Source organism: Rattus rattus, chromosome 7 (assembly GCF_011064425.1).
Source record: "Rattus rattus isolate New Zealand chromosome 7, Rrattus_CSIRO_v1, whole genome shotgun sequence".
Taxonomy (NCBI): domain Eukaryota; kingdom Metazoa; phylum Chordata; class Mammalia; order Rodentia; family Muridae; genus Rattus; species Rattus rattus.
Window position 1 is genome coordinate 88,046,199 of NC_046160.1, and position 13,196 is coordinate 88,059,394.

A 13,196-nucleotide genomic window follows, 5' to 3' on the forward strand; every position below is an offset into this window, starting at 1 on the left:
AATGAAGTCCTTGTGGCTACATGACAGAGATCAAGAAAAGTAAGCATCCGGTGAAGGGGCTGTGGTGGGTGGCATGGGAATATAGGAGCAGAACTGAGGGTTTGGACTTTCACGTTAGGACAATGGAATGTCATTTCAATAAGTCATTTCGTTTCCAGAAGATTGTCATGGTAAGACAAGGATGAACAAAGACATCGTTACGAAAATCTCCCCGAATTCTCCCATTGCATAACCTAATGACCCCCCCCACCCAAACCCTGCTTCTGTAGCTTAGGCTACAATGGGTTGTCTCCCAAAACCCACTGAGAGCAGACTCACCACTCGGGCATTCAGGTCTGGACTCCCAGCATCTTGCTTTCTCTCTTAATGAATAAATCTCCTTCAGGTTACAGCCCACATGTCCCCATACCCAGACAGACTCACACCAATTAGGTCATAGGAACCTAATCCTAACTTAAATAATTAGCCCAAGGTCAATGGGCTAGTCAGCTGCCTAGCTCCTGGGACAGAAGCAGCCTTTGGGTCCTCTGAAGACAGGTGCTTTCCTAGGATGGAGTCAGGGGCCTCTGCAGGGAAAGAAGAGGGCAGTGTCCTGTGCTCTTTCTTAAGACTTGTGTTTATTCTTTTTGTGAAGGTCCCAGTATCTGCCTCTGCGGTGGTCAGAAATTCTCTGAGGAGAAAGAGATCCTTATTTGAAAGTCTAGACAAATTCTGTTCCTCTGAGCCATCAGCGTCTCTGGTGGACGGTACCAGCTTTCTTATACGTTTTCCCACTTTGCTTTTTTTCCTGGAACTACATGGAGAGTTGAAACAGATTTGGATGTGAACCACTCCAAGGTAGTCCAAAAGAGGCACCTTAGTCCTCAATGGCTTTTTCTCGACGAAGCAGTGACTTGTTCGTGTGACTTGCTTTACAGAACTTTGTACCATAGACCAGTTAGTTGTGCCTGGGCTTTTCCTCAGCCCTCTAGAGAGATGAGAGACAGGCTTCCTCATCCCTGAATTTGAAGGGAATTCCGAGAGTGCTCAGACAAGCTGCTGGAAGCACATCTGAGCAGGGATATTTCAGGCCCTAGTATTGTACTTGAATTAGAAACGAGTCTCGTGCCAGAGGTAGCACTTTACGAGGATGACATGGTAGGGCATACAAGGTTCTGTGGGCACTCCCTGGGAGAGAAGCAGCTCAACAAATGGGACCTACATGTCCAGCATTGTCCTTTCAGGCAGAACCCCTCCCTTCAACCCACTTTCCGCTCTGAGTTGATCTGTCCTGACAGCTGCCAAATTCACCCTCTCATTCCAGGGCCTCAGTTTGGTGATCCCATTAAGTCTGGTCTTCATGCACAATGCTGCCCAGCTTTTAGAGGCGAGCTATATTGCCTTAAAATTCTTCCTGGAGAAGGTGAGCGCGAAGCAAATAGATTCCAGTGAATCCGTAAATATAGGCTTCCAGGACTTACCGACAGGTATGCAAATCTACATTTGAACAGGGATGACTTACAAATAACTATGGAGAATACGCAGATCAAGCAAGTGTGTGCCTTGTTTCAAAGTGTAATCTCATTTTACAGGCTTGTGCCTCTGGGGTACAAGGTGGCACTTCATGTACATATACATTGTGTAGGATCATATCGGACCCATTGCCACATCCGTCACTCCCGTGTTTATCATTTTGGAATCTGTTCTGTTAGCAATTGTGAACGATGAACTGTTGCTAGGATCACCTTGCTGTGCTCTGTAGCTTTCTTCTTTCCTGTGCACCAATAGGCTGCCTGCTCTGTTCTGCGCCTGCGCATTAGCCCAGGCTGCCTGTTTGGGTCCAAGGATATGTTTATTAAAAAGCAGAGCCTCTTTCCCGTCTCAAATGTAATGGAAAATAAAAAAAGAGTGTATCACTGGCTGGCGACCACCTGACTTCTCTGTCCTCATTTCCCTTGTTTATAGAATAAGGACAATATTAACGCCGTGCTCTCACAGGACAGGATTATTGTGAAACGTCTTTACTATGCAGTACGTGGCTGAACTGTGTAGTTTTAAAATAGGAGAAAGCACAATGACCTTGTTATTAAGTAAGACAGTGTTTTCCTGCCATTTTCTCTACCCTCCCTGGAAGAAATAAACAAGAGTTACAGGCCAAACTAAGCGTGTGTCTGGTCCGAGTAGCCAGGTGAATGGAGAACGGCAGGTTGTATGGTGGGACACACCCACCCATGAGTGTCTGGGGACATTCTGTCCTCACTTGTCTTCACAGCCTGCACTTCCTGCGGGAGTTGGGAGAAGACTGCTCTGACTTCTGGGATCATGCTCTAATGCACACTAACACCAGTCCCACTAAGAGCACTCCCCTGCCTGCCTGCCTGCCTGCCTGCCTGCCTGCCTGCCTGCCTGCCTGCCTGCCTGCCTGCCTGCCTGCCTGCCCATTTTTGGAAGCCCTGAAAAACACCAGTGAGTGAATGTGTTCTGAATATGACTGCAACTCTCTGCTCCCAAAAGTCACCAGGGGCCGAAGCCAGGCCCTTCTGGTCCTGTTTGAAGGCTCGAGGACTTCCTGGCAAGAAGTAAATTCTCCTGTGGTCCTGGTGCTGTCATGAGCTGACTGGCATGCCTGGGATGGCTCTCTATTCCCCTTTCTTCGGTGGAGGAGGAGTAGGGCAGACTCTGGGCTCTGAGCTAACCTAAAAAGTTGAAGCTGAAAGCAAACGAAGATTAATCTTCCATCGCCTGAAACACCTCTCCCACCCCAGTGTATGCTCCCTTTGCTCCCATAAGAGAGCTGTATCCAGGGGAGATTTTTCTCTGTTTTAATTTGAGACGGGGTTTCCCAATCCACCCGAGTGCTGGGATTAAGGTTTTACACCACCATGTCTGGCATCTTCTTGTACTTTCAGAGCTGGTAATCAAGAGACAACGATAACTGGAGAATAATAACAGTGGGGTCTGGTAAGTTAGGAACTCCCAACCTGATTCTTCCAGTCCAGAAAGGTTTTCTTCAAGAAGAGATAATGATAGGGGTTTGGTCATGTGAAAGGGGACCAGGGCTAGGCCCCTCATAGAGTGATCATCTTTCTAGAGAGTGTGGGTGTTTTAGGAGTTTACAGGTAGCGCCTGAGTCTCTCTCTGGCCAATGAGCTTTCAGAATTAGTCCAATTTTGTCTTCCTTAGTAAACTGCATGTGTGTAGGCGCTTGTGAGTGTGTGAGCTCTTGTGAGTGTGTGTGTGTTTTGTGTTTTGTGTGTGTGTGTGTGTGTGTGTGTGTGTGTGTGTGCGCATGCATGTGAGCATGTGCAGTTGTGTGCATATTTGTATGTGAAGCCCAGAGATCAACCTTGGGAGTGGTGTTCCTCAGGACACCTTGTATTTTGAGACAGAATTTCGATTTCACACAGGCTTAGGTCTCTCCAAGTAGATTAGGCTGGAAGGCCAATGACTACCAGCGATCCCCCAGAACACCCAGGGGCTGAAATTACCAGCATCGACATCATGCCCAGCTTTCTGTGTGGCAACTAGCAGGAGGATGCAGGCTTCATGCTTGCATAGCGAAAGTTTTACAGACTTTATCTCCCCAGTCTCTTCCTGAGTAATTTTTACAAAAATAGACTTTGTCATGAGTGAAGAAACAGAGATGTCACTAAGAATCTCAGCTATGCTATCTCCTAGAGGCAGCCTAATTGTCTTGTCTCCCTTCTCACTGACAGTATGTTTATGCCATCAGCCCAAGGTCGCCGTGACTTTGCCAGAGACAAGACTATGTGTCTGAGAAGCCGGGAAAGGGGTGTCCCAGAGGAGGCCTCCAAAGTGAATCTGATGCATAACGAGCTGGGTCCCCACATAATATCCAACTCACCCTTTCAGATGCTCTCTCAGTTCGTTAATAACACCCTCCACACCCTCCACACACACAGCCACCCTCGGAAATGCCAACCTAGTTCAAGGTGCGTTCCTGCCCATGTCCTTCATCACCGGACCTTGCTGCACAGAGCATGGGAGGTCTGGAAACAATCTCAGGGCCGTGTTGACACTTGAGCACTAAAGTCAAGAGGCAGCTTTCTCGGGAAACATTTAAAAGGAGATTGGGTGTCTCTGTTTTGAATTATGGTGCATGGAGAGAGATGTCAAGTGTGTTACAAAAGACTTACAGAAATCCCAAGGCCAGAGTGCCTTATATATGGATTTATGACCTACTTGGAATGTGGTACACATTGCTGTTTGGGGTTCGGTTATTTAAAACAATCGCATGACATCATTGGGTAGTCACTGGTCTATGTTTATCCCCACGGCAATCTGTAACAAATGCTCCTGGCTCCAGCCAGGTGCTGTGTCATACACGGTGTGGCAGGCAAGGTGGTCAGCAACGCTGTTCTGGAGAGCAAGCATTCCTTACACAATGGACCTCTGGTCTCTCTGATCCTTGCTAAAAAGAGCTCAGAAGGGCAAGAAAACTTGGAAAACGGCCGTCCTTTTACATTTTGAAATACACTCTTTTTTAGCTTTACCTGATGCTTATAAAGTGTGTTGTCTTCTTTCAAACTTCTTATTTTGAGAAGGAAAAAAACCTTCAAATCTACAAATTTTCAAGAAAATTTTAAAAATTTAAAAAATCTCCTGTATACTGCGTTACCCAGATTTACCATTTCCGGAATAACAATTTTCCTTATTTTCCTTATGTCTCTCCAGATAGCTTCCTCTCTGCCCCTCCTCTTCCTGTCCCTTGCCCCCTCATTCTCCTCTTCTGATATCATGTGAGCCTCCTTTGAGAGCATCATAGTTCAGCGTGTTTCCTAACAATGAAAACGTTCACTTCCTGTGTTTACTTCAGTTCAGACTTTATCAGTTATCCAGAAAGTATCCTATGTTCTTCCTAATGTGTTCTTGAAGTTTACGATAGGAGATACTTTGTTGTCATTTACCTCTAAGTGTGTGTGTGTGTGTGTGCACGCACCTGAGTATGTGTGTGTGCATATGTGTGTATGCACTTGAATATGTGTTTGTGTGCACTTGAATATGTGTGTGTGCATATGTGTATGTTTATGCACTTGAGTGGTGTCTGTGTGTGTGTGTCTCTGGGCGTGTGTGTGTGTATGTGTGTGTGTGCATCTCTGGTTGTGTGTATGTGTGTGTGTGTGTGTGTGTTTGTGTGTATTTTACAGGCCAGAGAACAACCTCAGATGACATTCCCTAGGAATCATTCACCTTTTTTTTTTTTTTTTTTAAAGAAGGATGTCTTTGGTCTGGAACTTTCTCAGGCTAGACCAGTTGTCCAGCTAGCCCTGGGGTCCTTCTACCTCCACATCCTCCTTGGGGTTACAGCAGTCAGGTGAGCATATGCTGCTGATAGAACTCAGGTCTTTGTGCTTGAAAGGCACTTGACAGACGGAGCCACCTCCTGGACCCTACTCTAAATACTTTGTCAGTTCTGTTAGGAATCAGTCCTTAACATGTGAACTGTTTAGCCCATTGATTCATTGCTTCCTGCTACCCCCCCCAATATTGTTGCTGTTGTTACTAATTTTTAAGCAATTTTTTGAGACGGGGTCTCGTTATTAGTTTAGATTGACTCGAATTTTTGCCCAGTTAGCTCTTCCACCTTTACTGAAACCTTTACGACTTCAGAAGGAAGACTATGAATCGACAGATATAGACTTGCTGGTCAAAACTTTCAAATTCTCAATAAAATTTCATTTTACTTATTCTTGGCCATGCATTCACCAAGTGTGGTTGGGTTGGGTTTTCCGTAGAAGCCCCTTGCTTTCCCCTTGGCTTTGACTATGTAGTTTTCAGAATGAGACTCCTTGGTATGTACGCGTTCTTGAATGCTACATCTCTGTGCGATGGTTCCTCTGTTTCTTTGCATCCTTTTTTGCCTCAAGTTCTACTTGGTCTGCTAAAAACATTGCCATTCCAAGCTTCTTTTTGTATTAATTACATAATTCATTTTTTACATTTCTTTCTACCAAGTGTCTTCTTTAGTTTGATCTGAGCTGTGCCGCCTATGAGGAACACATAACTGGATTTTTATAGGATCTATTCTAAGATCCGTTTTTAGCAAATAAACACTAACCACCTGATTATTGTAATATGCTTAAATGTTTGCTTTATTCTGGGTTTTCTTATATCCATAGAATTTTAATGTGTACTTTAATTGTTGACTTTCCTTTTAACACATATAATCACAGGCTTTTCTAACAGAGATGTAAGTTATTTAGATCCTGTCTTTAATCGTGCAGACGACTTCACGTGCAGCGTTAGCCCTGTTGCTCTTCCCCTGTCACACGACGGCTGCGCAGAGGGCTTCAATTTTTATCCAAGCTTCTAACCCTTGGCAACTGCTCTGCCCCTGAGCTGTGCCCACAGCCTCTTTATAAATTTTCAACTACAAAAAAATTGCTAAACATGTAGTCAGTGTGTATGTCCATATGCCGGTGACTGTTACAACTCAGTAATTCGTTATTGTGGTTTTGTAACTCCTTGCCTTCAGCCCACCTTTCTACTGGGTAAAAAATCAGTCTACAACGTCTTCAAGTGAGTCTGGAAACTCCACTGTGGTGATAAAGGCTGCTCTCAGCCCTACTTCTCGGCGGACGCACTTCCCCGTGTGTATGTCTCTGCTCTTTTCGGTCTTGCTGCTGCTCTGTGGTTTGGCATAACCTGCAGCTGGCCAGGCTCTTCTCATACTCACTCTGCTTATCCATCCGTGTTCCTTTGGCCCAGGGATTATATTTTTACAATCACAAAAGTTCTTTCTCTCTTCAAATATGATTTCTAATCATTTTCCACTTCTGAGATGTTATTTTCCAATACATGGTAGTTGTCAATCAACTTATATTCCTTGGCTTTTCAAATTTTAATTGCTCTGTATCTTCTTTCTTTGGCTATTTTGAGGCAAACCCCCCATTATTACTTTCGATTTCCTCAACGTCGTGCATGATTGTACATAGTTTATCCTGTCTACTGAAACTTTTTATTTAAATAACTCCAATTTCATTTCAAATATCTTGTTTTATTTTGTTTTATACTCAGCCACCTCACTTACTGTCTGTATTTAATGGGTTGCTATTTGTTTCAAAATTGGAAATTTTAGTTGGAACTCATTGACACACCAGAGGTCTTCAAGCGTCTGACACTGCAGTATGACCTTTTGTCTTTAAATGTCGTTGGGTACGTTCACAGTAGCCCGTGAGCTGCCTGCTGGACACACCTGATTGCAGATGCTGTTTAATAGGTGGCTCTGCAGGGGTGAAGAAGGAAGAGCCCATAACCAAACCTAAGCTGTCTCCAGCATGGAGGGTGGAGAAGAGGCAGGACCACTGAAGAGGAAAACAGAAATGAGCTCTGTGGGAAGCCAGGCCCATTCAGAGCCTGCCCCACATGTGGCCCATACATATACAGCCACAAAACTAGATAAGATGGATGAAGCAAAGAAGTGCAGGCTGACAGGAGCCGGATGTAGATCGCTCCTGAGATACACAGCCAGAATACAGCAAATACAGAGGCGAATGCCAGCAGCAAACCACTGAACTGAGAACGGGACCCCCGTTGAAGGAATCAGAGAAAGGACTGAAAGAGCTGAAGGGGCTTGAGACCCCATATGAACAACAATGCCAACCAACCAGAGCTTCCAGGGACTAAGCCACTACCCAAAGACTATACATGGACTGAACCTGGGCTCCAACCTCATAGGTAGCAATGAATATCCTAGTAAGAGCACCAGTGGAAGGGGAAGCCCTGGGTCCTGCTAAGACTGAACCCCCAGTGAACATGATTGTTGGGGGGAGGGTGGTAATGGGGGGAGGATGGGGAGGGGAACACCCATAAAGAAGGGGAGAGGGAGGGGCTAGGAGATGTTGGCCTGGAAACCCAGGAAAGGGAATAACAACTGAAATGTAAATAAGAAATACTCAAGTTAATAAAGATGGAGGGAAAAACAAAAGAGTTAGTCTTAGGCAGAAAAGATGAAAGGGCGGTAACCTCAACACCGCCGATTCTGCCTCGTCCATGAGAAGTGAGGACTGATTGTCAGGAAAGCAATAGAGGAGAGAGCCTGACTTCAGACCATCCAAACCCCTTCACTACACTTCGAGAAGCAGCTGCAGGCCACTCCCACCCTCGCCCTCAAACAGAGATGAGCTTTCATACACTGCCTCAAGTGGAACTTGGCAAGTCCAGCTCCCTCAGCCCCTCTCTGCCTCACGCTGGGAACCGTGGGTTTGTCACTCGTGAGGACGTGTCTATGATCCAGCCACTCAGTTTCTGATTTCTGTCTTATCTCCTAAAGTGCTATGGTTTTACAGCATCAAAATTGTATCAAAGGAGCAACTGGAAAAGTTAATCAATTGATTAGAAGTTCCTTACATTCTTCAAACATCTGAACATCTCGAATGGTGCGTTAGAAAAAAATGTCTGTGGAAGGAACCACCCCAAAACTCAGTTGCTTAACATAGCAACCGTGTATTGAGCTGTGGCTCTTACAGAGAATTTAGTGTGGATCCACTATGTGTTCTTTTGGCTCTCAGGTGTTTCTCACGCGTGGTTGGCCATGGGTCAGCTCAGGAGCCCTTCACAGAAGCAACGACTGGCTGTCAGCTGAGGGAGGCAACAAGGCTTCCAGGTTGTCTTTCACCCTCTGGCAGGCAGGCAGACTCAAGCTTTTTCACGTGGCATCGGAACGGAGTTCTTGGAGACGGAGCAAACATTCGCAAGACTTCTTAATGGTAAGGCTTAGAAATGGCACTTCTGAGAACATCTGCAGAGCAAAGCAGGCCACATGGCCTGCCTCCCTATAGTGACACAGCAAAGGCTCGTGGATACAAAGAAGGAATGATTTGGGACATTTCTGTCAAGGAGGTGCTGTAAGTGGTGTATGACGAGGACTTCAACTGTAGTGGGACACATTTTAATTAGATACCAGGAGAAAAGATGCCAACTTCAGAGCACATTAGTAAGCTTGGAGCACTGCCTATGTACAAGAAATTGTTTTAAGACTAGGTCCAGTGGCAGCTGGTTCTCCACATATTTAGGACAGTTCCTCGCCAGTTGCCATAACCAGAGAACAAGGTAGGAGCCCTGGGGAGTCCATTTCTGTTCTGCCTTTTAAGTGCTATTACTTGAACAGAGAATCCTGGCCAAACATCTGGCTCTACAATGAAGCTAAATATTAAGATCTTTGAATTGATGAAATTCAAATTGATGAAAGGAGAAATCACTGGAAAGAGATAGACTGTAAGTGTGGGTGGGAAGAAGCTAAGGGAGGAGGTTAAAAGCACAAAGGGGGGGTTCAGTCCCCAGCTCCAAAAAAGAAAAAAGAAAAAAACACACACAAAAGGGGGCAAAAATGGCAGACAATGCTTGCATTTTGGCCAGCATCCTTCAGTGATGGAGAAGCCAAGGGCTTGAGCAATGCATCAACCCTTTGGAGACAAAAGGGAATGGGATCCAAGTTTGCTCAAATGATTTTTTCTTTTGTAGTTAAACCAGAAGGAATTTATTGCTTTTAACACTGAAGGTGCACTTGTATCGACAAGAATTCTGCACACCTCAGCAAAGATGGGTCCTTGCCTGTGGTAGTTTGGGCAGAATTTTAGGGAGTTACCACGACACCCTCTGTCGACACCATGGCTGTCCAGCTGCAGACTGAAAACAGCCCAGAGGTCCTTAGTCCCAACTCTGGCAGTCATGGGAGTTTCTCTTTGCACAGTTATTTTCCTTCTAGAGTCTATAGGACTAGAAACAGTTGGTCATGAAGTCCTTTGGTTACATTTACTTCTACTTAAACCCCTTAGTGAATTTTTTTCATGCAGACCAAATTTGACTAGGATTCTAATTCCCAGACAGTATTGACTAATCTGGCTGCCTTGGCTGTGACTGGGGTAGGTCATTATTACTGTTATTGTTGCCGTGTGCAAGTGCGCACATGTGCGTGGACACACCCATGCTTTGGCCCTCCTGTAGAGGTCTGAGGACAACTTTCAGGAATTGGTTCTCCCCTACCATGTTGTCTGGTAATAGTTCATGGGTCATTGGGCTTGTAGAGCAGGTGGTTTTACTGCCGGGCCATTTCATGGGTCCTGGAATGTCTTTGATGAAATGATTTTTAATGTGTCATTAAAGGTCCTGAAGACCACAGCCTCTTAAAGAGCCAAGTCTATTCAAGCCACCTCTCCAGGATCAAACTGCTCACAAACCTTTGTTCTTGGAAACCACCAGATCTCCACCCTCTGGGGCCAGCATGGAGATAGCACAGACAAGCCCTATATTCATGTAATACCCAGCATCTCCTTCCAAATATGAAGATCAGTGGTGCAAACACAGCCTGTCGTCCCAATACAAAAGCCAACAGACATTCTGGTGATGACATAGGGAATATGTAATGACTGTGCTGATTGTGCTTCTATCTCTGAAGTGAGTTTAATGCAACTCTACATTGTGAGTATGTATTTATGCTATAGCAAGGTCTCAAAGACGAGAACAGAAATGCTGAGAATTCATTCCCCCCCCCTTTTTTTTTATTTGCCATGTCTGGTCCATTTCCCTGTCCCTCCGGTCCTGGCCCTTTGGTGATCTATGATTCCCTCTTCCCTGGTTTCTTTGCCACAGGCACAGCATCTTTTAGAGTCGTAACGGCTTCTATCACAGGCTGCACTGCTTCTTCCCGATGTTCATGTATGGACATCTACACCACCCGTGCTTCTGTAGGTGACATGGAATTTGGTGATTGGATTTTGAGGGAAGTAATGAAGGTAAAATGGGGCCACATAGATAGCCTCAAAGTTAGTAACCTTATGAGAAGAAACAATTAGGACCTAGATACATACAGAACAAAACTGTGAGGACAGGAGAAGTGGATGGGAGAGGCCACTGTCTACAGACCTAGGAGAGAGGTCTCTGGATGCCACCCCCACCTCACTCCCACTGGCATCCAGCATCCAGAATTGCGAGGAAACAGTTCTGGGAGCCTGGGTACATAGGTCAGTGGTGAAGTTCTTGTCTGGCTTGTGTAAGTCCCTACATTCTATGCCTAGCACCAAAACAATAATAAACAAACAAACAAATAGGAAAAAATGTTGTCTAAGCTACCTAGCCTATGATTCTTGGCTATGACACCATAGTGAAATAATACAGCCTCTAATCTGGGCTTCATGCTTTTCTTTCCAGAGTGTGTGTGTGTGTGTGTGTGTGTGTGTGTGTGTGTGTGTGTGTATGTGTGTGGTGTATGTGTATCTGTGTATGTCTACGTGCATGTGTGTATCTCTGAGTGTGTCTGTGTGTGTGTGTGTATCTGTGTATGTCTATGTGCATATGTATGTGTCTCTGTGTATGTCTATGTGTGTGTGTCTATGTGTGTGTGTATCTCTGTGTTTGCGTGTGTGAGTATGGGTGTGTGTGTCTATGTGTGTGTATGTCTGTATGTGACATCTGTGTGTATGTCTATGTGTGTATATGTGTGTATGTGTGTATCTACGTGTGTGTGTGTGTCTATGTGTATCTGTGCCTGTCTGTGTGTATGTATCTCGGTGTGTAAGTCTGTGCAAGTTGTGCACCAGCATGAGTGTGGAAGTCAGAAGACAACCTCAGATGTCACTCCTCACCTTCCATCTTGTTTGAGGCAGAGTCTCTCACTATTTCACCCCTACACACATATACCAGACTGACTGCCTTGCAAGCTTCCAGGGATGCTCTTCTCTGCATCCCATATTTCCAGAGGAGCACTGAGAGCACAGGTGTGTGCTACCATACAGTTTTATGTGAGGCTGGGGATTCAAACTCAAGTCCTCATGTGCGCGCATGCGTGTGTGTGTGTGTGTGTGTGTGTGTGTGTGTGTGTGTGTGTGACAGGTACTTTTACCTAATAAATCATCTCTCTAATCTCCATCCTTGTCCTTCTTAAACTGATACTTGTAAAATAGAATACACTACCTCATCTGACTTTGTCACCTGCTAGCTTAAAATCTTCATAGCACACTCCTCACCCAGGGGCGCTTCCCACAGCGAGATCACTGGTGTATCGGTTCTGTGCAGTATCTGTCTGGCATGAGAGTTTGAGAACTCTCCAAGTCTCCAACTGAGTCTCTACTGTACATTGTGTATTAAAGGACTCAAGGAGTTTTGTCATCAAAAACCTAGTTAACTTCATTTTATCCCAGAGTTTTCTAAGTTTCCTTGTTTCTTAGTAGAACACCTGTCCTGTCTATTGCAACTCGCTACTGTTGGGCAAAGCCAAAACACTGCTGTGTATAGTTGAGAAAACTTGATAATTAAGTAGAGATCTGATGGTCAGATTTAATAAGCAGAACACAGGAAGCCTAGTTAGATCTGACTTCCAGATAGGTTTAAAACTTATGTTCCGGTTCCTGAAATTCATATTTGGCTGCTTCTTCTCTAGTTCATCTGGCAACTCTAACTCCACAGGACCCTCTGTAACTTACAGTGAGCGGCCTGAACCATGGTGAACTGGAAGAGGCATCCTCCCAACCCCACCCCAGCTAACATACTAGCAAAAGATAGTCAAGTTTGAGTGCTAGCATTTGGTGTTCCTCCTAAATGCAACCAATCTTTATTCACGTTTTAAAGTCACACGAGGAGCTTTGAAAAATGCCCATGTTCTATTCCCCAGCTAACAGACGTAGGGTACAGATGACTGAGCAGAGAATTGGGAAGGTAGGGCAGGAAGGAGAGTGGAGCCGGTGTGTGGCTACACACAGATGCCAGCCCTGTGCTTGACCCACTCAGATACTTGTCTTCTGTCTCTACGACAGTCTCACCGCTGCCCCAGCTCAGTCTTGTTGGTCGATCAAGGTGAAGAAGGACTTATGGAAGAGCTTGGAGAAGATTTCTGAGCTGTCCTGGATTCCAGCTCTACATTCTATTCCTTTAAAAGGAAATGTCAACCTTTCCAAGCAGTGACCGTGAACTCCAGCCCCGTGAGGGTGAGTCAGGACAGGCCTCCCTTGGCCAGGCTCCTGCAATGTGAACTCCCAGCAGGCACTGGTATCCTCCAGAAAACCACTCCCGACCTTGTTGAAATGCTTGGATCCCTCATTCTGCTTCAGTCCAAAGTGCTGGTCTCTGTGTAGCTTTGGTCCCTAGCATTCCTAGATGCTCTGTTACATAGCCACATGTGGTTTTAAGTTTCTGCAAAGTGGCTTAGACGTACACATTTCACTCTGTTCTCTCCAGGGTTTTCCGGGACTCTCAGCCCCAAG